This window comes from Anomaloglossus baeobatrachus, unplaced genomic scaffold (assembly GCF_048569485.1).
Source record: "Anomaloglossus baeobatrachus isolate aAnoBae1 unplaced genomic scaffold, aAnoBae1.hap1 Scaffold_3886, whole genome shotgun sequence".
Classification (NCBI taxonomy): Eukaryota; Metazoa; Chordata; class Amphibia; order Anura; family Aromobatidae; genus Anomaloglossus; species Anomaloglossus baeobatrachus.
The window spans coordinates 26,430-53,289 of record NW_027443226.1 but is presented as its reverse complement, the minus strand read 5'-3'; the positions used below and the strand labels follow the sequence as shown (position 1 = coordinate 53,289).

The following is a 26,860-nucleotide window of genomic DNA, read 5'->3' as shown; positions in this document are numbered from 1 at the left end:
GCCACCCTTTGCCATCCTTACCCGTAGAAAGCCCTTTCATCATCCCCAAACCCTAATCTTTTCCCTTTCCTTCCCAGCCCCCAAACCCTGCCCTCTGTACCTTTCTCACCACCCGCTTCCCTTCTCCTGTCATCCCCCTACCACCCGGGAAAAAAAGAGATTGCCCCCTCCTTCCACTAGCCCACCCTCCCACCCAAAGAACAACTTCTTCTGCGCAGCTTGTTTTCTAGGCAGCAGCGCTATTGTGATGTCATCGGGGGGCATTGTGACAAGCCGCCAGTGTTCCGTCTCTTCATGTTGTGCACAGTTCAAACGGAAAATACATCAACAGGCAGACTACAGAAAAGCTTACTATCAAAGGTTAGAGGGGGGCTTTCTCAGAGGGCTTTTTACAGTTTTTCTATTCCCAATTAGCCGTTTAAGTGTACTTATTGAAAGTAGTAATTCTTTCATAGGCCGCCCTTTCTTAGTATTTGACGTTCCTTATATTGCGGTATGAGGCTTCGCAGTAGGTTGCAAACATTCATCACCCATGACTGTCCCCAATTGAGCTCAGAAGCTCAATGTCTATCATGACCTCTCTTTTAGAATGTCCAAGAGCAAGCAAACTATTCCTCCAGGAGAGGGCGCCAACAGACTACTAAAGAGATCATCATTACTCAAAGAAAACCCCAAAAACCAATGCATGATAGGAATAAACAGGTAACTTTCTTTGGAGTGGAAGCGGAGAGATCGCACCAGATGCCAATTCTAGATCTTATCACACCTGTGGTCACTGCAGCAGCAGGTGAATCCACTTTGTCCAAAAGGGATCTATTCCATTCAATTGCAAATGATCTAGATAAGACAGAGAACTGCAGCACGGGGACATAGCCGAGTTGGTCAGGTTGAGTGGTGATGAGTTTGCTATTTGGATGAATAAAGAAAGTCAAAAGTGTGAAAGATAAAAAACAAAAGGAGGAAGTGTGAAAAGTGAATGGGCCAAATTGAGGTGCATATGAAGACGTATGCTTTCTTCCAATTCATTAAATCGGGCTAATATGAATCAGGTGAATTGAGTTCTGCTTTTGGAAACTGGGTTAAGAAGGGGTGCACCGTTCCTGGAGGTACTGCAATACCAGGTCAATGCGTGGAGTGGACAGAGCAAGCTCTTTTTCCATCTCCCTGTTCTAAAAATCCATTTAATATATGGTCCCCAGATAGGGGACGTATCAGATATTAAACTGATAAGAACAGATACTACACTTGATCTTAGCCAAAAGGCCGAGAAGCGATAACCAGAATTGGTTTGGGCCTCGAGTGGCACCCTGGCCTATGCCGGACACATCTTAGGGAGAGAGAGCGAGAGGGAGACAAACCCACGCCTACACAAGACATTTTGTCACCTAAGCCAACCCTTGAAAAGGCTGCTTTGCAGAGCAAAAACAAGAAGAATGGTGCGTTTTGCAGCCGCCGCCCACTGCAATGAATCTGAATAACTCCTCCTTTAGGGCGCAAGCAACTCCCCTCCCCCTTGCAGTCTTTCCAATTCACGATACAAAAAGACGGACAGGACAGGTTGCCTGACTTTCCGTCACTGCCACCCTTTGCCATCCTTACCCGTAGAAAGCCCTTTCATCATCCCCAAACCCTAATCTTTTCCCTTTCCTTCCCAGCCCCCAAACCCTGCCCTCTGTACCTTTCTCACCACCCGCTTCCCTTCTCCTGTCATCCCCCTACCACCCGGGAAAAAAAGAGATTGCCCCCTCCTTCCACTAGCCCACCCTCCCACCCAAAGAACAACTTCTTCTGCGCAGCTTGTTTTCTAGGCAGCAGCGCTATTGTGATGTCATCGGGGGGCATTGTGACAAGCCGCCAGTGTTCCGTCTCTTCATGTTGTGCACAGTTCAAACGGAAAATACATCAACAGGCAGACTACAGAAAAGCTTACATCAAAGGTTAGAGGGGGGCTTTCTCAGAGGGCTTTTCGTACAGTTTTTCTATTCCCAATTAGCCGTTTAAGTGTACTTATTGAAAGTAGTAATTCTTTTCATAGGCCGCCCTTTCTTAGTATTTGACGTTCCTTATATTGCGGTATGAGGCTTCGCAGTAGGTTGCAAACATTCATCACCCATGAGACTGTCCCCAATTGAGCTCAGAAGCTCAATGTCTATCATGACCTCTCTTTTAGAATGTCCAAGAGCAAGCAAACTATTCCTCCAGGAGAGGGCGCCAACAGACTACTAAAGAGATCATCATTACTCAAAGAAAACCGCCAAAAACCAATGCATGATAGGAATAAACAGGTAACTTTCTTTGGAGTGGAAGCGGAGAGATCGCACCAGATGCCAATTCTAGATCTTATCACACCTGTGGTCACTGCAGCAGCAGGTGAATCCACTTTGTCCAAAGGGATCTATTCCATTCAATTGCAAATGATCTAGATAAGACAGAGAACTGCAGCACGGGACATAGCCGAGTTGGTCAGTTGAGTGTGATGAGTTTGCTATTTGGATGAATAAAGAAAGTCAAAAGTGTGAAAGATAAAAAACAAAAGGAGGAAGTGTGAAAAGTGAATGGGCCAAATTGAGGCTGCATATGAAGACGTATGCTTTCTTCCAATTCATTAAATCGGGCTAATATGAATCAGGTGAATTGAGTTCTGCTTTTGGAAACTGGGTTAAGAAGGGGTGCACCGTTTCCTGAGGTACTGCAATACCAGGTCAATGCGTGGAGTGGACAGAGCAACTCTTTTTCCATCTCCCTGTTCTAAAAATCCATTTAATATATGGTCCCCAGATAGGGGACGTATCAGATATTAAACTGATAAGAACAGATACTACACTTGATCTTAGCCAAAAGGCCGAGAAGCGATAACCAGAATTGGTTTGGGCCTCGAGTGGCACCCTGGCCTATGCCGGACACATCTTAGGGAGAGAGAGCGAGAGGGAGACAAACCCACGCCTACACAAGACATTTTGTCACCCAAGCCAACCCTTGAAAAGGCTGCTTTGCAGAGCAAAAACAAGAAGAATGGTGCGTTTTGCAGCCGCCGCCCACTGCAATGAATCTGAATAACTCCTCCTTTAGGGCGCAAGCAACTCCCCTCCCCCTTGCAGTCTTTCCAATTCACGATACAAAAAGACGGACAGGACAGGTTGCCTGACTTTCCGTCACTGCCACCCTTTGCCATCCTTACCCGTAGAAAGCCCTTTCATCATCCCAAACCCTAATCTTTTCCCTTTCCTTCCCAGCCCCCAAACCCTGCCCTCTGTACCTTTCTCACCACCCGCTTCCCTTCTCCTGTCATCCCCCTACCACCCGGGAATAAAAAGAGATTGCCCCCTCCTTCCACTAGCCCACCCTCCCACCCAAAGAACAACTTCTTCTGCGCAGCTTGTTTTCTAGGCAGCAGCGCTATTGTGATGTCATCGGGGGCATTGTGACAAGCCGCCAGTGTTCCGTCTCTTCATGTTGTGCACAGTTCAAACGGAAAATACATCAACAGGCAGACTACAGAAAAGCTTACTATCAAAGGTTAGAGGGGGGCTTTCTCAGAGGGCTTTTTACAGTTTTTCTATTCCCAATTAGCCGTTTAAGTGTACTTATTGAAAGTAGTAATTCTTTCATAGGCCGCCCTTTCTTAGTATTTGACGTTCCTTATATTGCGGTATGAGGCTTCGCAGTAGGTTGCAAACATTCATCACCCATGACTGTCCCCAATTGAGCTCAGAAGCTCAATGTCTATCATGACCTCTCTTTTAGAATGTCCAAGAGCAAGCAAACTATTCCTCCAGGAGAGGGCGCCAACAGACTACTAAAGAGATCATCATTACTCAAAGAAAACCCAAAAACCAATGCATGATAGGAATAAACAGGTAACTTTCTTTGGAGTGGAAGCGGAGAGATCGCACCAGATGCCAATTCTAGATCTTATCACACCTGTGGTCACTGCAGCAGCAGGTGAATCCACTTTGTCCAAAAGGGATCTATTCCATTCAATTGCAAATGATCTAGATAAGACAGAGAACTGCAGCACGGGGACATAGCCGAGTTGGTCAGGTTGAGTGGTGATGAGTTTGCTATTTGGATGAATAAAGAAAGTCAAAAGTGTGAAAGATAAAAAACAAAGGAGGAAGTGTGAAAAGTGAATGGGCCAAATTGAGGTGCATATGAAGACGTATGCTTTCTTCCAATTCATTAAATCGGGCTAATATGAATCAGGTGAATTGAGTTCTGCTTTTGGAAACTGGGTTAAGAAGGGGTGCACCGTTCCTGGAGGTACTGCAATACCAGGTCAATGCGTGGAGTGGACAGAGCAAGCTCTTTTTCCATCTCCCTGTTCTAAAAATCCATTTAATATATGGTCCCCAGATAGGGGACGTATCAGATATTAAACTGATAAGAACAGATACTACACTTGATCTTAGCCAAAAGGCCGAGAAGCGATAACCAGAATTGGTTTGGGCCTCGAGTGGCACCCTGGCCTATGCCGGACACATCTTAGGGAGAGAGAGCGAGAGGGAGACAAACCCACGCCTACACAAGACATTTTGTCACCCAAGCCAACCCTTGAAAAGGCTGCTTTGCAGAGCAAAAACAAGAAGAATGGTGCGTTTTGCAGCCGCCGCCCACTGCAATGAATCTGAATAACTCCTCCTTTAGGGCGCAAGCAACTCCCCTCCCCCTTGCAGTCTTTCCAATTCACGATACAAAAAGACGGACAGGACAGGTTGCCTGACTTTCCGTCACTGCCACCCTTTGCCATCCTTACCCGTAGAAAGCCCTTTCATCATCCCCAAACCCTAATCTTTTCCCTTTCCTTCCCAGCCCCCAAACCCTGCCCTCTGTACCTTTCTCACCACCCGCTTCCCTTCTCCTGTCATCCCCCTACCACCCGGGAAAAAAAGAGATTGCCCCCTCCTTCCACTAGCCCACCCTCCCACCCAAAGAACAACTTCTTCTGCGCAGCTTGTTTTCTAGGCAGCAGCGCTATTGTGATGTCATCGGGGGGCATTGTGACAAGCCGCCAGTGTTCCGTCTCTTCATGTTGTGCACAGTTCAAACGGAAAATACATCAACAGGCAGACTACAGAAAAGCTTACTATCAAAGGTTAGAGGGGGGCTTTCTCAGAGGGCTTTTTACAGTTTTTCTATTCCCAATTAGCCGTTTAAGTGTACTTATTGAAAGTAGTAATTCTTTCATAGGCCGCCCTTTCTTAGTATTTGACGTTCCTTATATTGCGGTATGAGGCTTCGCAGTAGGTTGCAAACATTCATCACCCATGACTGTCCCCAATTGAGCTCAGAAGCTCAATGTCTATCATGACCTCTCTTTTAGAATGTCCAAGAGCAAGCAAACTATTCCTCCAGGAGAGGGCGCCAACAGACTACTAAAGAGATCATCATTACTCAAAGAAAACCCCAAAAACCAATGCATGATAGGAATAAACAGGTAACTTTCTTTGGAGTGGAAGCGGAGAGATCGCACCAGATGCCAATTCTAGATCTTATCACACCTGTGGTCACTGCAGCAGCAGGTGAATCCACTTTGTCCAAAAGGGATCTATTCCATTCAATTGCAAATGATCTAGATAAGACAGAGAACTGCAGCACGGGGACATAGCCGAGTTGGTCAGGTTGAGTGGTGATGAGTTTGCTATTTGGATGAATAAAGAAAGTCAAAAGTGTGAAAGATAAAAAACAAAAGGAGGAAGTGTGAAAAGTGAATGGGCCAAATTGAGGTGCATATGAAGACGTATGCTTTCTTCCAATTCATTAAATCGGGCTAATATGAATCAGGTGAATTGAGTTCTGCTTTTGGAAACTGGGTTAAGAAGGGGTGCACCGTTCCTGGAGGTACTGCAATACCAGGTCAATGCGTGGAGTGGACAGAGCAAGCTCTTTTTCCATCTCCCTGTTCTAAAAATCCATTTAATATATGGTCCCCAGATAGGGGACGTATCAGATATTAAACTGATAAGAACAGATACTACACTTGATCTTAGCCAAAAGGCCGAGAAGCGATAACCAGAATTGGTTTGGGCCTCGAGTGGCACCCTGGCCTATGCCGGACACATCTTAGGGAGAGAGAGCGAGAGGGAGACAAACCCACGCCTACACAAGACATTTTGTCACCCAAGCCAACCCTTGAAAAGGCTGCTTTGCAGAGCAAAAACAAGAAGAATGGTGCGTTTTGCAGCCGCCGCCCACTGCAATGAATCTGAATAACTCCTCCTTTAGGGCGCAAGCAACTCCCCTCCCCCTTGCAGTCTTTCCAATTCACGATACAAAAAGACGGACAGGACAGGTTGCCTGACTTTCCGTCACTGCCACCCTTTGCCATCCTTACCCGTAGAAAGCCCTTTCATCATCCCCAAACCCTAATCTTTTCCCTTTCCTTCCCAGCCCCCAAACCCTGCCCTCTGTACCTTTCTCACCACCCGCTTCCCTTCTCCTGTCATCCCCCTACCACCCGGGAAAAAAAGAGATTGCCCCCTCCTTCCACTAGCCCACCCTCCCACCCAAAGAACAACTTCTTCTGCGCAGCTTGTTTTCTAGGCAGCAGCGCTATTGTGATGTCATCGGGGGGCATTGTGACAAGCCGCCAGTGTTCCGTCTCTTCATGTTGTGCACAGTTCAAACGGAAAATACATCAACAGGCAGACTACAGAAAAGCTTACTATCAAAGGTTAGAGGGGGGCTTTCTCAGAGGGCTTTTTACAGTTTTTCTATTCCCAATTAGCCGTTTAAGTGTACTTATTGAAAGTAGTAATTCTTTCATAGGCCGCCCTTTCTTAGTATTTGACGTTCCTTATATTGCGGTATGAGGCTTCGCAGTAGGTTGCAAACATTCATCACCCATGACTGTCCCCAATTGAGCTCAGAAGCTCAATGTCTATCATGACCTCTCTTTTAGAATGTCCAAGAGCAAGCAAACTATTCCTCCAGGAGAGGGCGCCAACAGACTACTAAAGAGATCATCATTACTCAAAGAAAACCCCAAAAACCAATGCATGATAGGAATAAACAGGTAACTTTCTTTGGAGTGGAAGCGGAGAGATCGCACCAGATGCCAATTCTAGATCTTATCACACCTGTGGTCACTGCAGCAGCAGGTGAATCCACTTTGTCCAAAAGGGATCTATTCCATTCAATTGCAAATGATCTAGATAAGACAGAGAACTGCAGCACGGGGACATAGCCGAGTTGGTCAGGTTGAGTGGTGATGAGTTTGCTATTTGGATGAATAAAGAAAGTCAAAAGTGTGAAAGATAAAAAACAAAAGGAGGAAGTGTGAAAAGTGAATGGGCCAAATTGAGGTGCATATGAAGACGTATGCTTTCTTCCAATTCATTAAATCGGGCTAATATGAATCAGGTGAATTGAGTTCTGCTTTTGGAAACTGGGTTAAGAAGGGGTGCACCGTTCCTGGAGGTACTGCAATACCAGGTCAATGCGTGGAGTGGACAGAGCAAGCTCTTTTTCCATCTCCCTGTTCTAAAAATCCATTTAATATATGGTCCCCAGATAGGGGACGTATCAGATATTAAACTGATAAGAACAGATACTACACTTGATCTTAGCCAAAAGGCCGAGAAGCGATAACCAGAATTGGTTTGGGCCTCGAGTGGCACCCTGGCCTATGCCGGACACATCTTAGGGAGAGAGAGCGAGAGGGAGACAAACCCACGCCTACACAAGACATTTTGTCACCCAAGCCAACCCTTGAAAAGGCTGCTTTGCAGAGCAAAAACAAGAAGAATGGTGCGTTTTGCAGCCGCCGCCCACTGCAATGAATCTGAATAACTCCTCCTTTAGGGCGCAAGCAACTCCCCTCCCCCTTGCAGTCTTTCCAATTCACGATACAAAAAGACGGACAGGACAGGTTGCCTGACTTTCCGTCACTGCCACCCTTTGCCATCCTTACCCGTAGAAAGCCCTTTCATCATCCCCAAACCCTAATCTTTTCCCTTTCCTTCCCAGCCCCCAAACCCTGCCCTCTGTACCTTTCTCACCACCCGCTTCCCTTCTCCTGTCATCCCCCTACCACCCGGGAAAAAAAGAGATTGCCCCCTCCTTCCACTAGCCCACCCTCCCACCCAAAGAACAACTTCTTCTGCGCAGCTTGTTTTCTAGGCAGCAGCGCTATTGTGATGTCATCGGGGGGCATTGTGACAAGCCGCCAGTGTTCCGTCTCTTCATGTTGTGCACAGTTCAAACGGAAAATACATCAACAGGCAGACTACAGAAAAGCTTACTATCAAAGGTTAGAGGGGGGCTTTCTCAGAGGGCTTTTTACAGTTTTTCTATTCCCAATTAGCCGTTTAAGTGTACTTATTGAAAGTAGTAATTCTTTCATAGGCCGCCCTTTCTTAGTATTTGACGTTCCTTATATTGCGGTATGAGGCTTCGCAGTAGGTTGCAAACATTCATCACCCATGACTGTCCCCAATTGAGCTCAGAAGCTCAATGTCTATCATGACCTCTCTTTTAGAATGTCCAAGAGCAAGCAAACTATTCCTCCAGGAGAGGGCGCCAACAGACTACTAAAGAGATCATCATTACTCAAAGAAAACCCCAAAAACCAATGCATGATAGGAATAAACAGGTAACTTTCTTTGGAGTGGAAGCGGAGAGATCGCACCAGATGCCAATTCTAGATCTTATCACACCTGTGGTCACTGCAGCAGCAGGTGAATCCACTTTGTCCAAAAGGGATCTATTCCATTCAATTGCAAATGATCTAGATAAGACAGAGAACTGCAGCACGGGGACATAGCCGAGTTGGTCAGGTTGAGTGGTGATGAGTTTGCTATTTGGATGAATAAAGAAAGTCAAAAGTGTGAAAGATAAAAAACAAAAGGAGGAAGTGTGAAAAGTGAATGGGCCAAATTGAGGTGCATATGAAGACGTATGCTTTCTTCCAATTCATTAAATCGGGCTAATATGAATCAGGTGAATTGAGTTCTGCTTTTGGAAACTGGGTTAAGAAGGGGTGCACCGTTCCTGGAGGTACTGCAATACCAGGTCAATGCGTGGAGTGGACAGAGCAAGCTCTTTTTCCATCTCCCTGTTCTAAAAATCCATTTAATATATGGTCCCCAGATAGGGGACGTATCAGATATTAAACTGATAAGAACAGATACTACACTTGATCTTAGCCAAAAGGCCGAGAAGCGATAACCAGAATTGGTTTGGGCCTCGAGTGGCACCCTGGCCTATGCCGGACACATCTTAGGGAGAGAGAGCGAGAGGGAGACAAACCCACGCCTACACAAGACATTTTGTCACCCAAGCCAACCCTTGAAAAGGCTGCTTTGCAGAGCAAAAACAAGAAGAATGGTGCGTTTTGCAGCCGCCGCCCACTGCAATGAATCTGAATAACTCCTCCTTTAGGGCGCAAGCAACTCCCCTCCCCCTTGCAGTCTTTCCAATTCACGATACAAAAAGACGGACAGGACAGGTTGCCTGACTTTCCGTCACTGCCACCCTTTGCCATCCTTACCCGTAGAAAGCCCTTTCATCATCCCCAAACCCTAATCTTTTCCCTTTCCTTCCCAGCCCCCAAACCCTGCCCTCTGTACCTTTCTCACCACCCGCTTCCCTTCTCCTGTCATCCCCCTACCACCCGGGAAAAAAAGAGATTGCCCCCTCCTTCCACTAGCCCACCCTCCCACCCAAAGAACAACTTCTTCTGCGCAGCTTGTTTTCTAGGCAGCAGCGCTATTGTGATGTCATCGGGGGGCATTGTGACAAGCCGCCAGTGTTCCGTCTCTTCATGTTGTGCACAGTTCAAACGGAAAATACATCAACAGGCAGACTACAGAAAAGCTTACTATCAAAGGTTAGAGGGGGGCTTTCTCAGAGGGCTTTTTACAGTTTTTCTATTCCCAATTAGCCGTTTAAGTGTACTTATTGAAAGTAGTAATTCTTTCATAGGCCGCCCTTTCTTAGTATTTGACGTTCCTTATATTGCGGTATGAGGCTTCGCAGTAGGTTGCAAACATTCATCACCCATGACTGTCCCCAATTGAGCTCAGAAGCTCAATGTCTATCATGACCTCTCTTTTAGAATGTCCAAGAGCAAGCAAACTATTCCTCCAGGAGAGGGCGCCAACAGACTACTAAAGAGATCATCATTACTCAAAGAAAACCCCAAAAACCAATGCATGATAGGAATAAACAGGTAACTTTCTTTGGAGTGGAAGCGGAGAGATCGCACCAGATGCCAATTCTAGATCTTATCACACCTGTGGTCACTGCAGCAGCAGGTGAATCCACTTTGTCCAAAAGGGATCTATTCCATTCAATTGCAAATGATCTAGATAAGACAGAGAACTGCAGCACGGGGACATAGCCGAGTTGGTCAGGTTGAGTGGTGATGAGTTTGCTATTTGGATGAATAAAGAAAGTCAAAAGTGTGAAAGATAAAAAACAAAAGGAGGAAGTGTGAAAAGTGAATGGGCCAAATTGAGGTGCATATGAAGACGTATGCTTTCTTCCAATTCATTAAATCGGGCTAATATGAATCAGGTGAATTGAGTTCTGCTTTTGGAAACTGGGTTAAGAAGGGGTGCACCGTTCCTGGAGGTACTGCAATACCAGGTCAATGCGTGGAGTGGACAGAGCAAGCTCTTTTTCCATCTCCCTGTTCTAAAAATCCATTTAATATATGGTCCCCAGATAGGGGACGTATCAGATATTAAACTGATAAGAACAGATACTACACTTGATCTTAGCCAAAAGGCCGAGAAGCGATAACCAGAATTGGTTTGGGCCTCGAGTGGCACCCTGGCCTATGCCGGACACATCTTAGGGAGAGAGAGCGAGAGGGAGACAAACCCACGCCTACACAAGACATTTTGTCACCCAAGCCAACCCTTGAAAAGGCTGCTTTGCAGAGCAAAAACAAGAAGAATGGTGCGTTTTGCAGCCGCCGCCCACTGCAATGAATCTGAATAACTCCTCCTTTAGGGCGCAAGCAACTCCCCTCCCCCTTGCAGTCTTTCCAATTCACGATACAAAAAGACCGACAGGACAGGTTGCCTGACTTTCCGTCACTGCCACCCTTTGCCATCCTTACCCGTAGAAAGCCCTTTCATCATCCCCAAACCCTAATCTTTTCCCTTTCCTTCCCAGCCCCCAAACCCTGCCCTCTGTACCTTTCTCACCACCCGCTTCCCTTCTCCTGTCATCCCCCTACCACCCGGGAAAAAAAGAGATTGCCCCCTCCTTCCACTAGCCCACCCTCCCACCCAAAGAACAACTTCTTCTGCGCAGCTTGTTTTCTAGGCAGCAGCGCTATTGTGATGTCATCGGGGGGCATTGTGACAAGCCGCCAGTGTTCCGTCTCTTCATGTTGTGCACAGTTCAAACGGAAAATACATCAACAGGCAGACTACAGAAAAGCTTACTATCAAAGGTTAGAGGGGGGCTTTCTCAGAGGGCTTTTTACAGTTTTTCTATTCCCAATTAGCCGTTTAAGTGTACTTATTGAAAGTAGTAATTCTTTCATAGGCCGCCCTTTCTTAGTATTTGACGTTCCTTATATTGCGGTATGAGGCTTCGCAGTAGGTTGCAAACATTCATCACCCATGACTGTCCCCAATTGAGCTCAGAAGCTCAATGTCTATCATGACCTCTCTTTTAGAATGTCCAAGAGCAAGCAAACTATTCCTCCAGGAGAGGGCGCCAACAGACTACTAAAGAGATCATCATTACTCAAAGAAAACCCCAAAAACCAATGCATGATAGGAATAAACAGGTAACTTTCTTTGGAGTGGAAGCGGAGAGATCGCACCAGATGCCAATTCTAGATCTTATCACACCTGTGGTCACTGCAGCAGCAGGTGAATCCACTTTGTCCAAAAGGGATCTATTCCATTCAATTGCAAATGATCTAGATAAGACAGAGAACTGCAGCACGGGGACATAGCCGAGTTGGTCAGGTTGAGTGGTGATGAGTTTGCTATTTGGATGAATAAAGAAAGTCAAAAGTGTGAAAGATAAAAAACAAAAGGAGGAAGTGTGAAAAGTGAATGGGCCAAATTGAGGTGCATATGAAGACGTATGCTTTCTTCCAATTCATTAAATCGGGCTAATATGAATCAGGTGAATTGAGTTCTGCTTTTGGAAACTGGGTTAAGAAGGGGTGCACCGTTCCTGGAGGTACTGCAATACCAGGTCAATGCGTGGAGTGGACAGAGCAAGCTCTTTTTCCATCTCCCTGTTCTAAAAATCCATTTAATATATGGTCCCCAGATAGGGGACGTATCAGATATTAAACTGATAAGAACAGATACTACACTTGATCTTAGCCAAAAGGCCGAGAAGCGATAACCAGAATTGGTTTGGGCCTCGAGTGGCACCCTGGCCTATGCCGGACACATCTTAGGGAGAGAGAGCGAGAGGGAGACAAACCCACGCCTACACAAGACATTTTGTCACCCAAGCCAACCCTTGAAAAGGCTGCTTTGCAGAGCAAAAACAAGAAGAATGGTGCGTTTTGCAGCCGCCGCCCACTGCAATGAATCTGAATAACTCCTCCTTTAGGGCGCAAGCAACTCCCCTCCCCCTTGCAGTCTTTCCAATTCACGATACAAAAAGACGGACAGGACAGGTTGCCTGACTTTCCGTCACTGCCACCCTTTGCCATCCTTACCCGTAGAAAGCCCTTTCATCATCCCCAAACCCTAATCTTTTCCCTTTCCTTCCCAGCCCCCAAACCCTGCCCTCTGTACCTTTCTCACCACCCGCTTCCCTTCTCCTGTCATCCCCCTACCACCCGGGAAAAAAAGAGATTGCCCCCTCCTTCCACTAGCCCACCCTCCCACCCAAAGAACAACTTCTTCTGCGCAGCTTGTTTTCTAGGCAGCAGCGCTATTGTGATGTCATCGGGGGGCATTGTGACAAGCCGCCAGTGTTCCGTCTCTTCATGTTGTGCACAGTTCAAACGGAAAATACATCAACAGGCAGACTACAGAAAAGCTTACTATCAAAGGTTAGAGGGGGGCTTTCTCAGAGGGCTTTTTACAGTTTTTCTATTCCCAATTAGCCGTTTAAGTGTACTTATTGAAAGTAGTAATTCTTTCATAGGCCGCCCTTTCTTAGTATTTGACGTTCCTTATATTGCGGTATGAGGCTTCGCAGTAGGTTGCAAACATTCATCACCCATGACTGTCCCCAATTGAGCTCAGAAGCTCAATGTCTATCATGACCTCTCTTTTAGAATGTCCAAGAGCAAGCAAACTATTCCTCCAGGAGAGGGCGCCAACAGACTACTAAAGAGATCATCATTACTCAAAGAAAACCCCAAAAACCAATGCATGATAGGAATAAACAGGTAACTTTCTTTGGAGTGGAAGCGGAGAGATCGCACCAGATGCCAATTCTAGATCTTATCACACCTGTGGTCACTGCAGCAGCAGGTGAATCCACTTTGTCCAAAAGGGATCTATTCCATTCAATTGCAAATGATCTAGATAAGACAGAGAACTGCAGCACGGGGACATAGCCGAGTTGGTCAGGTTGAGTGGTGATGAGTTTGCTATTTGGATGAATAAAGAAAGTCAAAAGTGTGAAAGATAAAAAACAAAAGGAGGAAGTGTGAAAAGTGAATGGGCCAAATTGAGGTGCATATGAAGACGTATGCTTTCTTCCAATTCATTAAATCGGGCTAATATGAATCAGGTGAATTGAGTTCTGCTTTTGGAAACTGGGTTAAGAAGGGGTGCACCGTTCCTGGAGGTACTGCAATACCAGGTCAATGCGTGGAGTGGACAGAGCAAGCTCTTTTTCCATCTCCCTGTTCTAAAAATCCATTTAATATATGGTCCCCAGATAGGGGACGTATCAGATATTAAACTGATAAGAACAGATACTACACTTGATCTTAGCCAAAAGGCCGAGAAGCGATAACCAGAATTGGTTTGGGCCTCGAGTGGCACCCTGGCCTATGCCGGACACATCTTAGGGAGAGAGAGCGAGAGGGAGACAAACCCACGCCTACACAAGACATTTTGTCACCCAAGCCAACCCTTGAAAAGGCTGCTTTGCAGAGCAAAAACAAGAAGAATGGTGCGTTTTGCAGCCGCCGCCCACTGCAATGAATCTGAATAACTCCTCCTTTAGGGCGCAAGCAACTCCCCTCCCCCTTGCAGTCTTTCCAATTCACGATACAAAAAGACGGACAGGACAGGTTGCCTGACTTTCCGTCACTGCCACCCTTTGCCATCCTTACCCGTAGAAAGCCCTTTCATCATCCCCAAACCCTAATCTTTTCCCTTTCCTTCCCAGCCCCCAAACCCTGCCCTCTGTACCTTTCTCACCACCCGCTTCCCTTCTCCTGTCATCCCCCTACCACCCGGGAAAAAAAGAGATTGCCCCCTCCTTCCACTAGCCCACCCTCCCACCCAAAGAACAACTTCTTCTGCGCAGCTTGTTTTCTAGGCAGCAGCGCTATTGTGATGTCATCGGGGGGCATTGTGACAAGCCGCCAGTGTTCCGTCTCTTCATGTTGTGCACAGTTCAAACGGAAAATACATCAACAGGCAGACTACAGAAAAGCTTACTATCAAAGGTTAGAGGGGGGCTTTCTCAGAGGGCTTTTTACAGTTTTTCTATTCCCAATTAGCCGTTTAAGTGTACTTATTGAAAGTAGTAATTCTTTCATAGGCCGCCCTTTCTTAGTATTTGACGTTCCTTATATTGCGGTATGAGGCTTCGCAGTAGGTTGCAAACATTCATCACCCATGACTGTCCCCAATTGAGCTCAGAAGCTCAATGTCTATCATGACCTCTCTTTTAGAATGTCCAAGAGCAAGCAAACTATTCCTCCAGGAGAGGGCGCCAACAGACTACTAAAGAGATCATCATTACTCAAAGAAAACCCCAAAAACCAATGCATGATAGGAATAAACAGGTAACTTTCTTTGGAGTGGAAGCGGAGAGATCGCACCAGATGCCAATTCTAGATCTTATCACACCTGTGGTCACTGCAGCAGCAGGTGAATCCACTTTGTCCAAAAGGGATCTATTCCATTCAATTGCAAATGATCTAGATAAGACAGAAAACTGCAGCACGGGGACATAGCCGAGTTGGTCAGGTTGAGTGGTGATGAGTTTGCTATTTGGATGAATAAAGAAAGTCAAAAGTGTGAAAGATAAAAAACAAAAGGAGGAAGTGTGAAAAGTGAATGGGCCAAATTGAGGTGCATATGAAGACGTATGCTTTCTTCCAATTCATTAAATCGGGCTAATATGAATCAGGTGAATTGAGTTCTGCTTTTGGAAACTGGGTTAAGAAGGGGTGCACCGTTCCTGGAGGTACTGCAATACCAGGTCAATGCGTGGAGTGGACAGAGCAAGCTCTTTTTCCATCTCCCTGTTCTAAAAATCCATTTAATATATGGTCCCCAGATAGGGGACGTATCAGATATTAAACTGATAAGAACAGATACTACACTTGATCTTAGCCAAAAGGCCGAGAAGCGATAACCAGAATTGGTTTGGGCCTCGAGTGGCACCCTGGCCTATGCCGGACACATCTTAGGGAGAGAGAGCGAGAGGGAGACAAACCCACGCCTACACAAGACATTTTGTCACCCAAGCCAACCCTTGAAAAGGCTGCTTTGCAGAGCAAAAACAAGAAGAATGGTGCGTTTTGCAGCCGCCGCCCACTGCAATGAATCTGAATAACTCCTCCTTTAGGGCGCAAGCAACTCCCCTCCCCCTTGCAGTCTTTCCAATTCACGATACAAAAAGACGGACAGGACAGGTTGCCTGACTTTCCGTCACTGCCACCCTTTGCCATCCTTACCCGTAGAAAGCCCTTTCATCATCCCCAAACCCTAATCTTTTCCCTTTCCTTCCCAGCCCCCAAACCCTGCCCTCTGTACCTTTCTCACCACCCGCTTCCCTTCTCCTGTCATCCCCCTACCACCCGGGAAAAAAAGAGATTGCCCCCTCCTTCCACTAGCCCACCCTCCCACCCAAAGAACAACTTCTTCTGCGCAGCTTGTTTTCTAGGCAGCAGCGCTATTGTGATGTCATCGGGGGGCATTGTGACAAGCCGCCAGTGTTCCGTCTCTTCATGTTGTGCACAGTTCAAACGGAAAATACATCAACAGGCAGACTACAGAAAAGCTTACTATCAAAGGTTAGAGGGGGGCTTTCTCAGAGGGCTTTTTACAGTTTTTCTATTCCCAATTAGCCGTTTAAGTGTACTTATTGAAAGTAGTAATTCTTTCATAGGCCGCCCTTTCTTAGTATTTGACGTTCCTTATATTGCGGTATGAGGCTTCGCAGTAGGTTGCAAACATTCATCACCCATGACTGTCCCCAATTGAGCTCAGAAGCTCAATGTCTATCATGACCTCTCTTTTAGAATGTCCAAGAGCAAGCAAACTATTCCTCCAGGAGAGGGCGCCAACAGACTACTAAAGAGATCATCATTACTCAAAGAAAACCCCAAAAACCAATGCATGATAGGAATAAACAGGTAACTTTCTTTGGAGTGGAAGCGGAGAGATCGCACCAGATGCCAATTCTAGATCTTATCACACCTGTGGTCACTGCAGCAGCAGGTGAATCCACTTTGTCCAAAAGGGATCTATTCCATTCAATTGCAAATGATCTAGATAAGACAGAGAACTGCAGCACGGGGACATAGCCGAGTTGGTCAGGTTGAGTGGTGATGAGTTTGCTATTTGGATGAATAAAGAAAGTCAAAAGTGTGAAAGATAAAAAACAAAAGGAGGAAGTGTGAAAAGTGAATGGGCCAAATTGAGGTGCATATGAAGACGTATGCTTTCTTCCAATTCATTAAATCGGGCTAATATGAATCAGGTGAATTGAGTTCTGCTTTTGGAAACTGGGTTAAGAAGGGGTGCACCGTTCCTGGAGGTACTGCAATACCAGGTCAATGCGTGGAGTGGACAGAGCAAGCTCTTTTTCCATCTCCCTGTTCTAAAAATCCATTTAATATATGGTCCCCAGATAGGGGACGTATCAGATATTAAACTGATAAGAACAGATACTACACTTGATCTTAGCCAAAAGGCCGAGAAGCGATAACCAGAATTGGTTTGGGCCTCGAGTGGCACCCTGGCCTATGCCGGACACATCTTAGGGAGAGAGAGCGAGAGGGAGACAAACCCACGCCTACACAAGACATTTTGTCACCCAAGCCAACCCTTGAAAAGGCTGCTTTGCAGAGCAAAAACAAGAAGAATGGTGCGTTTTGCAGCCGCCGCCCACTGCAATGAATCTGAATAACTCCTCCTTTAGGGCGCAAGCAACTCCCCTCCCCCTTGCAGTCTTTCCAATTCACGATACAAAAAGACGGACAGGACAGGTTGCCTGACTTTCCGTCACTGCCACCCTTTGCCATCCTTACCCGTAGAAAGCCCTTTCATCATCCCCAAACCCTAATCTTTTCCCTTTCCTTCCCAGCCCCCAAACCCTGCCCTCTGTACCTTTCTCACCACCCGCTTCCCTTCTCCTGTCATCCCCCTACCACCCGGGAAAAAAAGAGATTGCCCCCTCCTTCCACTAGCCCACCCTCCCACCCAAAGAACAACTTCTTCTGCGCAGCTTGTTTTCTAGGCAGCAGCGCTATTGTGATGTCATCGGGGGGCATTGTGACAAGCCGCCAGTGTTCCGTCTCTTCATGTTGTGCACAGTTCAAACGGAAAATACATCAACAGGCAGACTACAGAAAAGCTTACTATCAAAGGTTAGAGGGGGGCTTTCTCAGAGGGCTTTTTACAGTTTTTCTATTCCCAATTAGCCGTTTAAGTGTACTTATTGAAAGTAGTAATTCTTTCATAGGCCGCCCTTTCTTAGTATTTGACGTTCCTTATATTGCGGTATGAGGCTTCGCAGTAGGTTGCAAACATTCATCACCCATGACTGTCCCCAATTGAGCTCAGAAGCTCAATGTCTATCATGACCTCTCTTTTAGAATGTCCAAGAGCAAGCAAACTATTCCTCCAGGAGAGGGCGCCAACAGACTACTAAAGAGATCATCATTACTCAAAGAAAACCCCAAAAACCAATGCATGATAGGAATAAACAGGTAACTTTCTTTGGAGTGGAAGCGGAGAGATCGCACCAGATGCCAATTCTAGATCTTATCACACCTGTGGTCACTGCAGCAGCAGGTGAATCCACTTTGTCCAAAAGGGATCTATTCCATTCAATTGCAAATGATCTAGATAAGACAGAGAACTGCAGCACGGGGACATAGCCGAGTTGGTCAGGTTGAGTGGTGATGAGTTTGCTATTTGGATGAATAAAGAAAGTCAAAAGTGTGAAAGATAAAAAACAAAAGGAGGAAGTGTGAAAAGTGAATGGGCCAAATTGAGGTGCATATGAAGACGTATGCTTTCTTCCAATTCATTAAATCGGGCTAATATGAATCAGGTGAATTGAGTTCTGCTTTTGGAAACTGGGTTAAGAAGGGGTGCACCGTTCCTGGAGGTACTGCAATACCAGGTCAATGCGTGGAGTGGACAGAGCAAGCTCTTTTTCCATCTCCCTGTTCTAAAAATCCATTTAATATATGGTCCCCAGATAGGGGACGTATCAGATATTAAACTGATAAGAACAGATACTACACTTGATCTTAGCCAAAAGGCCGAGAAGCGATAACCAGAATTGGTTTGGGCCTCGAGTGGCACCCTGGCCTATGCCGGACACATCTTAGGGAGAGAGAGCGAGAGGGAGACAAACCCACGCCTACACAAGACATTTTGTCACCCAAGCCAACCCTTGAAAAGGCTGCTTTGCAGAGCAAAAACAAGAAGAATGGTGCGTTTTGCAGCCGCCGCCCACTGCAATGAATCTGAATAACTCCTCCTTTAGGGCGCAAGCAACTCCCCTCCCCCTTGCAGTCTTTCCAATTCACGATACAAAAAGACGGACAGGACAGGTTGCCTGACTTTCCGTCACTGCCACCCTTTGCCATCCTTACCCGTAGAAAGCCCTTTCATCATCCCCAAACCCTAATCTTTTCCCTTTCCTTCCCAGCCCCCAAACCCTGCCCTCTGTACCTTTCTCACCACCCGCTTCCCTTCTCCTGTCATCCCCCTACCACCCGGGAAAAAAAGAGATTGCCCCCTCCTTCCACTAGCCCACCCTCCCACCCAAAGAACAACTTCTTCTGCGCAGCTTGTTTTCTAGGCAGCAGCGCTATTGTGATGTCATCGGGGGGCATTGTGACAAGCCGCCAGTGTTCCGTCTCTTCATGTTGTGCACAGTTCAAACGGAAAATACATCAACAGGCAGACTACAGAAAAGCTTACTATCAAAGGTTAGAGGGGGGCTTTCTCAGAGGGCTTTTTACAGTTTTTCTATTCCCAATTAGCCGTTTAAGTGTACTTATTAAAAGTAGTAATTCTTTCATAGGCCGCCCTTTCTTAGTATTTGACGTTCCTTATATTGCGGTATGAGGCTTCGCAGTAGGTTGCAAACATTCATCACCCATGACTGTCCCCAATTGAGCTCAGAAGCTCAATGTCTATCATGACCTCTCTTTTAGAATGTCCAAGAGCAAGCAAACTATTCCTCCAGGAGAGGGCGCCAACAGACTACTAAAGAGATCATCATTACTCAAAGAAAACCCCAAAAACCAATGCATGATAGGAATAAACAGGTAACTTTCTTTGGAGTGGAAGCGGAGAGATCGCACCAGATGCCAATTCTAGATCTTATCACACCTGTGGTCACTGCAGCAGCAGGTGAATCCACTTTGTCCAAAAGGGATCTATTCCATTCAATTGCAAATGATCTAGATAAGACAGAGAACTGCAGCACGGGGACATAGCCGAGTTGGTCAGGTTGAGTGGTGATGAGTTTGCTATTTGGATGAATAAAGAAAGTCAAAAGTGTGAAAGATAAAAAACAAAAGGAGGAAGTGTGAAAAGTGAATGGGCCAAATTGAGGTGCATATGAAGACGTATGCTTTCTTCCAATTCATTAAATCGGGCTAATATGAATCAGGTGAATTGAGTTCTGCTTTTGGAAACTGGGTTAAGAAGGGGTGCACCGTTCCTGGAGGTACTGCAATACCAGGTCAATGCGTGGAGTGGACAGAGCAAGCTCTTTTTCCATCTCCCTGTTCTAAAAATCCATTTAATATATGGTCCCCAGATAGGGGACGTATCAGATATTAAACTGATAAGAACAGATACTACACTTGATCTTAGCCAAAAGGCCGAGAAGCGATAACCAGAATTGGTTTGGGCCTCGAGTGGCACCCTGGCCTATGCCGGACACATCTTAGGGAGAGAGAGCGAGAGGGAGACAAACCCACGCCTACACAAGACATTTTGTCACCCAAGCCAACCCTTGAAAAGGCTGCTTTGCAGAGCAAAAACAAGAAGAATGGTGCGTTTTGCAGCCGCCGCCCACTGCAATGAATCTGAATAACTCCTCCTTTAGGGCGCAAGCAACTCCCCTCCCCCTTGCAGTCTTTCCAATTCACGATACAAAAAGACGGACAGGACAGGTTGCCTGACTTTCCGTCACTGCCACCCTTTGCCATCCTTACCCGTAGAAAGCCCTTTCATCATCCCCAAACCCTAATCTTTTCCCTTTCCTTCCCAGCCCCCAAACCCTGCCCTCTGTACCTTTCTCACCACCCGCTTCCCTTCTCCTGTCATCCCCCTACCACCCGGGAAAAAAAGAGATTGCCCCCTCCTTCCACTAGCCCACCCTCCCACCCAAAGAACAACTTCTTCTGCGCAGCTTGTTTTCTAGGCAGCAGCGCTATTGTGATGTCATCGGGGGGCATTGTGACAAGCCGCCAGTGTTCCGTCTCTTCATGTTGTGCACAGTTCAAACGGAAAATACATCAACAGGCAGACTACAGAAAAGCTTACTATCAAAGGTTAGAGGGGGGCTTTCTCAGAGGGCTTTTTACAGTTTTTCTATTCCCAATTAGCCGTTTAAGTGTACTTATTGAAAGTAGTAATTCTTTCATAGGCCGCCCTTTCTTAGTATTTGACGTTCCTTATATTGCGGTATGAGGCTTCGCAGTAGGTTGCAAACATTCATCACCCATGACTGTCCCCAATTGAGCTCAGAAGCTCAATGTCTATCATGACCTCTCTTTTAGAATGTCCAAGAGCAAGCAAACTATTCCTCCAGGAGAGGGCGCCAACAGACTACTAAAGAGATCATCATTACTCAAAGAAAACCCCAAAAACCAATGCATGATAGGAATAAACAGGTAACTTTCTTTGGAGTGGAAGCGGAGAGATCGCACCAGATGCCAATTCTAGATCTTATCACACCTGTGGTCACTGCAGCAGCAGGTGAATCCACTTTGTCCAAAAGGGATCTATTCCATTCAATTGCAAATGATCTAGATAAGACAGAGAACTGCAGCACGGGGACATAGCCGAGTTGGTCAGGTTGAGTGGTGATGAGTTTGCTATTTGGATGAATAAAGAAAGTCAAAAGTGTGAAAGATAAAAAACAAAAGGAGGAAGTGTGAAAAGTGAATGGGCCAAATTGAGGTGCATATGAAGACGTATGCTTTCTTCCAATTCATTAAATCGGGCTAATATGAATCAGGTGAATTGAGTTCTGCTTTTGGAAACTGGGTTAAGAAGGGGTGCACCGTTCCTGGAGGTACTGCAATACCAGGTCAATGCGTGGAGTGGACAGAGCAAGCTCTTTTTCCATCTCCCTGTTCTAAAAATCCATTTAATATATGGTCCCCAGATAGGGGACGTATCAGATATTAAACTGATAAGAACAGATACTACACTTGATCTTAGCCAAAAGGCCGAGAAGCGATAACCAGAATTGGTTTGGGCCTCGAGTGGCACCCTGGCCTATGCCGGACACATCTTAGGGAGAGAGAGCGAGAGGGAGACAAACCCACGCCTACACAAGACATTTTGTCACCCAAGCCAACCCTTGAAAAGGCTGCTTTGCAGAGCAAAAACAAGAAGAATGGTGCGTTTTGCAGCCGCCGCCCACTGCAATGAATCTGAATAACTCCTCCTTTAGGGCGCAAGCAACTCCCCTCCCCCTTGCACTCTTTCCAATTCACGATACAAAAAGACGGACAGGACAGGTTGCCTGACTTTCCGTCACTGCCACCCTTTGCCATCCTTACCCGTAGAAAGCCCTTTCATCATCCCCAAACCCTAATCTTTTCCCTTTCCTTCCCAGCCCCCAAACCCTGCCCTCTGTACCTTTCTCACCACCCGCTTCCCTTCTCCTGTCATCCCCCTACCACCCGGGAAAAAAAGAGATTGCCCCCTCCTTCCACTAGCCCACCCTCCCACCCAAAGAACAACTTCTTCTGCGCAGCTTGTTTTCTAGGCAGCAGCGCTATTGTGATGTCATCGGGGGCATTGTGACAAGCCGCCAGTGTTCCGTCTCTTCATGTTGTGCACAGTTCAAACGGAAAATACATCAACAGGCAGACTACAGAAAAGCTTACTATCAAAGGTTAGAGGGGGGCTTTCTCAGAGGGCTTTTTACAGTTTTTCTATTCCCAATTAGCCGTTTAAGTGTACTTATTGAAAGTAGTAATTCTTTCATAGGCCGCCCTTTCTTAGTATTTGACGTTCCTTATATTGCGGTATGAGGCTTCGCAGTAGGTTGCAAACATTCATCACCCATGACTGTCCCCAATTGAGCTCAGAAGCTCAATGTCTATCATGACCTCTCTTTTAGAATGTCCAAGAGCAAGCAAACTATTCCTCCAGGAGAGGGCGCCAACAGACTACTAAAGAGATCATCATTACTCAAAGAAAACCCCAAAAACCAATGCATGATAGGAATAAACAGGTAACTTTCTTTGGAGTGGAAGCGGAGAGATCGCACCAGATGCCAATTCTAGATCTTATCACACCTGTGGTCACTGCAGCAGCAGGTGAATCCACTTTGTCCAAAAGGGATCTATTCCATTCAATTGCAAATGATCTAGATAAGACAGAGAACTGCAGCACGGGGACATAGCCGAGTTGGTCAGGTTGAGTGGTGATGAGTTTGCTATTTGGATGAATAAAGAAAGTCAAAAGTGTGAAAGATAAAAAACAAAAGGAGGAAGTGTGAAAAGTGAATGGGCCAAATTGAGGTGCATATGAAGACGTATGCTTTCTTCCAATTCATTAAATCGGGCTAATATGAATCAGGTGAATTGAGTTCTGCTTTTGGAAACTGGGTTAAGAAGGGGTGCACCGTTCCTGGAGGTACTGCAATACCAGGTCAATGCGTGGAGTGGACAGAGCAAGCTCTTTTTCCATCTCCCTGTTCTAAAAATCCATTTAATATATGGTCCCCAGATAGGGGACGTATCAGATATTAAACTGATAAGAACAGATACTACACTTGATCTTAGCCAAAAGGCCGAGAAGCGATAACCAGAATTGGTTTGGGCCTCGAGTGGCACCCTGGCCTATGCCGGACACATCTTAGGGAGAGAGAGCGAGAGGGAGACAAACCCACGCCTACACAAGACATTTTGTCACCCAAGCCAACCCTTGAAAAGGCTGCTTTGCAGAGCAAAAACAAGAAGAATGGTGCGTTTTGCAGCCGCCGCCCACTGCAATGAATCTGAATAACTCCTCCTTTAGGGAGCAAGCAACTCCCCTCCCCCTTGCAGTCTTTCCAATTCACGATACAAAAAGACGGACAGGACAGGTTGCCTGACTTTCCGTCACTGCCACCCTTTGCCATCCTTACCCGTAGAAAGCCCTTTCATCATCCCCAAACCCTAATCTTTTCCCTTTCCTTCCCAGCCCCCAAACCCTGCCCTCTGTACCTTTCTCACCACCCGCTTCCCTTCTCCTGTCATCCCCCTACCACCCGGGAAAAAAAGAGATTGCCCCCTCCTTCCACTAGCCCACCCTCCCACCCAAAGAACAACTTCTTCTGCGCAGCTTGTTTTCTAGGCAGCAGCGCTATTGTGATGTCATCGGGGGGCATTGTGACAAGCCGCCAGTGTTCCGTCTCTTCATGTTGTGCACAGTTCAAACGGAAAATACATCAACAGGCAGACTACAGAAAAGCTTACTATCAAAGGTTAGAGGGGGGCTTTCTCAGAGGGCTTTTTACAGTTTTTCTATTCCCAATTAGCCGTTTAAGTGTACTTATTGAAAGTAGTAATTCTTTCATAGGCCGCCCTTTCTTAGTATTTGACGTTCCTTATATTGCGGTATGAGGCTTCGCAGTAGGTTGCAAACATTCATCACCCATGACTGTCCCCAATTGAGCTCAGAAGCTCAATGTCTATCATGACCTCTCTTTTAGAATGTCCAAGAGCAAGCAAACTATTCCTCCAGGAGAGGGCGCCAACAGACTACTAAAGAGATCATCATTACTCAAAGAAAACCCCAAAAACCAATGCATGATAGGAATAAACAGGTAACTTTCTTTGGAGTGGAAGCGGAGAGATCGCACCAGATGCCAATTCTAGATCTTATCACACCTGTGGTCACTGCAGCAGCAGGTGAATCCACTTTGTCCAAAAGGGATCTATTCCATTCAATTGCAAATGATCTAGATAAGACAGAGAACTGCAGCACGGGGACATAGCCGAGTTGGTCAGGTTGAGTGGTGATGAGTTTGCTATTTGGATGAATAAAGAAAGTCAAAAGTGTGAAAGATAAAAAACAAAAGGAGGAAGTGTGAAAAGTGAATGGGCCAAATTGAGGTGCATATGAAGACGTATGCTTTCTTCCAATTCATTAAATCGGGCTAATATGAATCAGGTGAATTGAGTTCTGCTTTTGGAAACTGGGTTAAGAAGGGGTGCACCGTTCCTGGAGGTACTGCAATACCAGGTCAATGCGTGGAGTGGACAGAGCAAGCTCTTTTTCCATCTCCCTGTTCTAAAAATCCATTTAATATATGGTCCCCAGATAGGGGACGTATCAGATATTAAACTGATAAGAACAGATACTACACTTGATCTTAGCCAAAAGGCCGAGAAGCGATAACCAGAATTGGTTTGGGCCTCGAGTGGCACCCTGGCCTATGCCGGACACATCTTAGGGAGAGAGAGCGAGAGGGAGACAAACCCACGCCTACACAAGACATTTTGTCACCCAAGCCAACCCTTGAAAAGGCTGCTTTGCAGAGCAAAAACAAGAAGAATGGTGCGTTTTGCAGCCGCCGCCCACTGCAATGAATCTGAATAACTCCTCCTTTAGGGCGCAAGCAACTCCCCTCCCCCTTGCAGTCATTCCAATTCACGATACAAAAAGACGGACAGGACAGGTTGCCTGACTTTCCGTCACTGCCACCCTTTGCCATCCTTACCCGTAGAAAGCCCTTTCATCATCCCCAAACCCTAATCTTTTCCCTTTCCTTCCCAGCCCCCAAACCCTGCCCTCTGTACCTTTCTCACCACCCGCTTCCCTTCTCCTGTCATCCCCCTACCACCCGGGAAAAAAAGAGATTGCCCCCTCCTTCCACTAGCCCACCCTCCCACCCAAAGAACAACTTCTTCTGCGCAGCTTGTTTTCTAGGCAGCAGCGCTATTGTGATGTCATCGGGGGGCATTGTGACAAGCCGCCAGTGTTCCGTCTCTTCATGTTGTGCACAGTTCAAACGGAAAATACATCAACAGGCAGACTACAGAAAAGCTTACTATCAAAGGTTAGAGGGGGGCTTTCTCAGAGGGCTTTTTACAGTTTTTCTATTCCCAATTAGCCGTTTAAGTGTACTTATTGAAAGTAGTAATTCTTTCATAGGCCGCCCTTTCTTAGTATTTGACGTTCCTTATATTGCGGTATGAGGCTTCGCAGTAGGTTGCAAACATTCATCACCCATGACTGTCCCCAATTGAGCTCAGAAGCTCAATGTCTATCATGACCTCTCTTTTAGAATGTCCAAGAGCAAGCAAACTATTCCTCCAGGAGAGGGCGCCAACAGACTACTAAAGAGATCATCATTACTCAAAGAAAACCCCAAAAACCAATGCATGATAGGAATAAACAGGTAACTTTCTTTGGAGTGGAAGCGGAGAGATCGCACCAGATGCCAATTCTAGATCTTATCACACCTGTGGTCACTGCAGCAGCAGGTGAATCCACTTTGTCCAAAAGGGATCTATTCCATTCAATTGCAAATGATCTAGATAAGACAGAGAACTGCAGCACGGGGACATAGCCGAGTTGGTCAGGTTGAGTGGTGATGAGTTTGCTATTTGGATGAATAAAGAAAGTCAAAAGTGTGAAAGATAAAAAACAAAAGGAGGAAGTGTGAAAAGTGAATGGGCCAAATTGAGGTGCATATGAAGACGTATGCTTTCTTCCAATTCATTAAATCGGGCTAATATGAATCAGGTGAATTGAGTTCTGCTTTTGGAAACTGGGTTAAGAAGGGGTGCACCGTTCCTGGAGGTACTGCAATACCAGGTCAATGCGTGGAGTGGACAGAGCAAGCTCTTTTTCCATCTCCCTGTTCTAAAAATCCATTTAATATATGGTCCCCAGATAGGGGACGTATCAGATATTAAACTGATAAGAACAGATACTACACTTGATCTTAGCCAAAAGGCCGAGAAGCGATAACCAGAATTGGTTTGGGCCTCGAGTGGCACCCTGGCCTATGCCGGACACATCTTAGGGAGAGAGAGCGAGAGGGAGACAAACCCACGCCTACACAAGACATTTTGTCACCCAAGCCAACCCTTGAAAAGGCTGCTTTGCAGAGCAAAAACAAGAAGAATGGTGCGTTTTGCAGCCGCCGCCCACTGCAATGAATCTGAATAACTCCTCCTTTAGGGCGCAAGCAACTCCCCTCCCCCTTGCAGTCTTTCCAATTCACGATACAAAAAGACGGACAGGACAGGTTGCCTGACTTTCCGTCACTGCCACCCTTTGCCATCCTTACCCGTAGAAAGCCCTTT

At 46.2% G+C, this 26,860-nt stretch overlaps 17 non-coding genes across 17 annotated transcripts; all 17 read right to left on the bottom strand.

The window, feature by feature from the left end:
* Positions 1–1,084: 1,084 nt before the first annotated feature.
* Positions 1,085–1,275, bottom strand: LOC142275878 (U2 spliceosomal RNA). Its single transcript, XR_012739469.1, has one exon. It is a non-coding gene; the product is annotated as a U2 spliceosomal RNA (small nuclear RNA).
* Positions 1,276–2,664: 1,389 nt separating this feature from the next.
* On the bottom strand, positions 2,665–2,854 carry LOC142275880 (U2 spliceosomal RNA). Its single transcript, XR_012739471.1, has one exon. It is a non-coding gene; the product is annotated as a U2 spliceosomal RNA (small nuclear RNA).
* Positions 2,855–4,238: 1,384 nt separating this feature from the next.
* LOC142275877 (U2 spliceosomal RNA) lies at positions 4,239–4,429 on the bottom strand. The gene has a single exon (XR_012739468.1). It is a non-coding gene; the product is annotated as a U2 spliceosomal RNA (small nuclear RNA).
* Positions 4,430–5,816: 1,387 nt separating this feature from the next.
* On the bottom strand, positions 5,817–6,007 carry LOC142275876 (U2 spliceosomal RNA). The gene has a single exon (XR_012739467.1). It is a non-coding gene; the product is annotated as a U2 spliceosomal RNA (small nuclear RNA).
* A 1,387-nt stretch (positions 6,008–7,394) lies between these two features.
* On the bottom strand, positions 7,395–7,585 carry LOC142275875 (U2 spliceosomal RNA). Its single transcript, XR_012739466.1, has one exon. It is a non-coding gene; the product is annotated as a U2 spliceosomal RNA (small nuclear RNA).
* Positions 7,586–8,972: 1,387 nt separating this feature from the next.
* LOC142275873 (U2 spliceosomal RNA) lies at positions 8,973–9,163 on the bottom strand. The gene has a single exon (XR_012739464.1). It is a non-coding gene; the product is annotated as a U2 spliceosomal RNA (small nuclear RNA).
* Positions 9,164–10,550: 1,387 nt separating this feature from the next.
* On the bottom strand, positions 10,551–10,741 carry LOC142275872 (U2 spliceosomal RNA). The gene has a single exon (XR_012739463.1). It is a non-coding gene; the product is annotated as a U2 spliceosomal RNA (small nuclear RNA).
* A 1,387-nt stretch (positions 10,742–12,128) lies between these two features.
* On the bottom strand, positions 12,129–12,319 carry LOC142275871 (U2 spliceosomal RNA). The gene has a single exon (XR_012739462.1). It is a non-coding gene; the product is annotated as a U2 spliceosomal RNA (small nuclear RNA).
* Positions 12,320–13,706: 1,387 nt separating this feature from the next.
* LOC142275869 (U2 spliceosomal RNA) lies at positions 13,707–13,897 on the bottom strand. Its single transcript, XR_012739461.1, has one exon. It is a non-coding gene; the product is annotated as a U2 spliceosomal RNA (small nuclear RNA).
* A 1,387-nt stretch (positions 13,898–15,284) lies between these two features.
* On the bottom strand, positions 15,285–15,475 carry LOC142275868 (U2 spliceosomal RNA). Its single transcript, XR_012739460.1, has one exon. It is a non-coding gene; the product is annotated as a U2 spliceosomal RNA (small nuclear RNA).
* Positions 15,476–16,862: 1,387 nt separating this feature from the next.
* LOC142275867 (U2 spliceosomal RNA) lies at positions 16,863–17,053 on the bottom strand. The gene has a single exon (XR_012739459.1). It is a non-coding gene; the product is annotated as a U2 spliceosomal RNA (small nuclear RNA).
* A 1,387-nt stretch (positions 17,054–18,440) lies between these two features.
* On the bottom strand, positions 18,441–18,631 carry LOC142275866 (U2 spliceosomal RNA). The gene has a single exon (XR_012739458.1). It is a non-coding gene; the product is annotated as a U2 spliceosomal RNA (small nuclear RNA).
* A 1,387-nt stretch (positions 18,632–20,018) lies between these two features.
* LOC142275865 (U2 spliceosomal RNA) lies at positions 20,019–20,209 on the bottom strand. Its single transcript, XR_012739457.1, has one exon. It is a non-coding gene; the product is annotated as a U2 spliceosomal RNA (small nuclear RNA).
* A 1,387-nt stretch (positions 20,210–21,596) lies between these two features.
* On the bottom strand, positions 21,597–21,787 carry LOC142275864 (U2 spliceosomal RNA). The gene has a single exon (XR_012739456.1). It is a non-coding gene; the product is annotated as a U2 spliceosomal RNA (small nuclear RNA).
* Positions 21,788–23,173: 1,386 nt separating this feature from the next.
* On the bottom strand, positions 23,174–23,364 carry LOC142275863 (U2 spliceosomal RNA). Its single transcript, XR_012739455.1, has one exon. It is a non-coding gene; the product is annotated as a U2 spliceosomal RNA (small nuclear RNA).
* Positions 23,365–24,751: 1,387 nt separating this feature from the next.
* LOC142275861 (U2 spliceosomal RNA) lies at positions 24,752–24,942 on the bottom strand. Its single transcript, XR_012739453.1, has one exon. It is a non-coding gene; the product is annotated as a U2 spliceosomal RNA (small nuclear RNA).
* A 1,387-nt stretch (positions 24,943–26,329) lies between these two features.
* On the bottom strand, positions 26,330–26,520 carry LOC142275860 (U2 spliceosomal RNA). Its single transcript, XR_012739452.1, has one exon. It is a non-coding gene; the product is annotated as a U2 spliceosomal RNA (small nuclear RNA).
* Between the last annotated feature and the right edge of the window lie 340 nt (positions 26,521–26,860).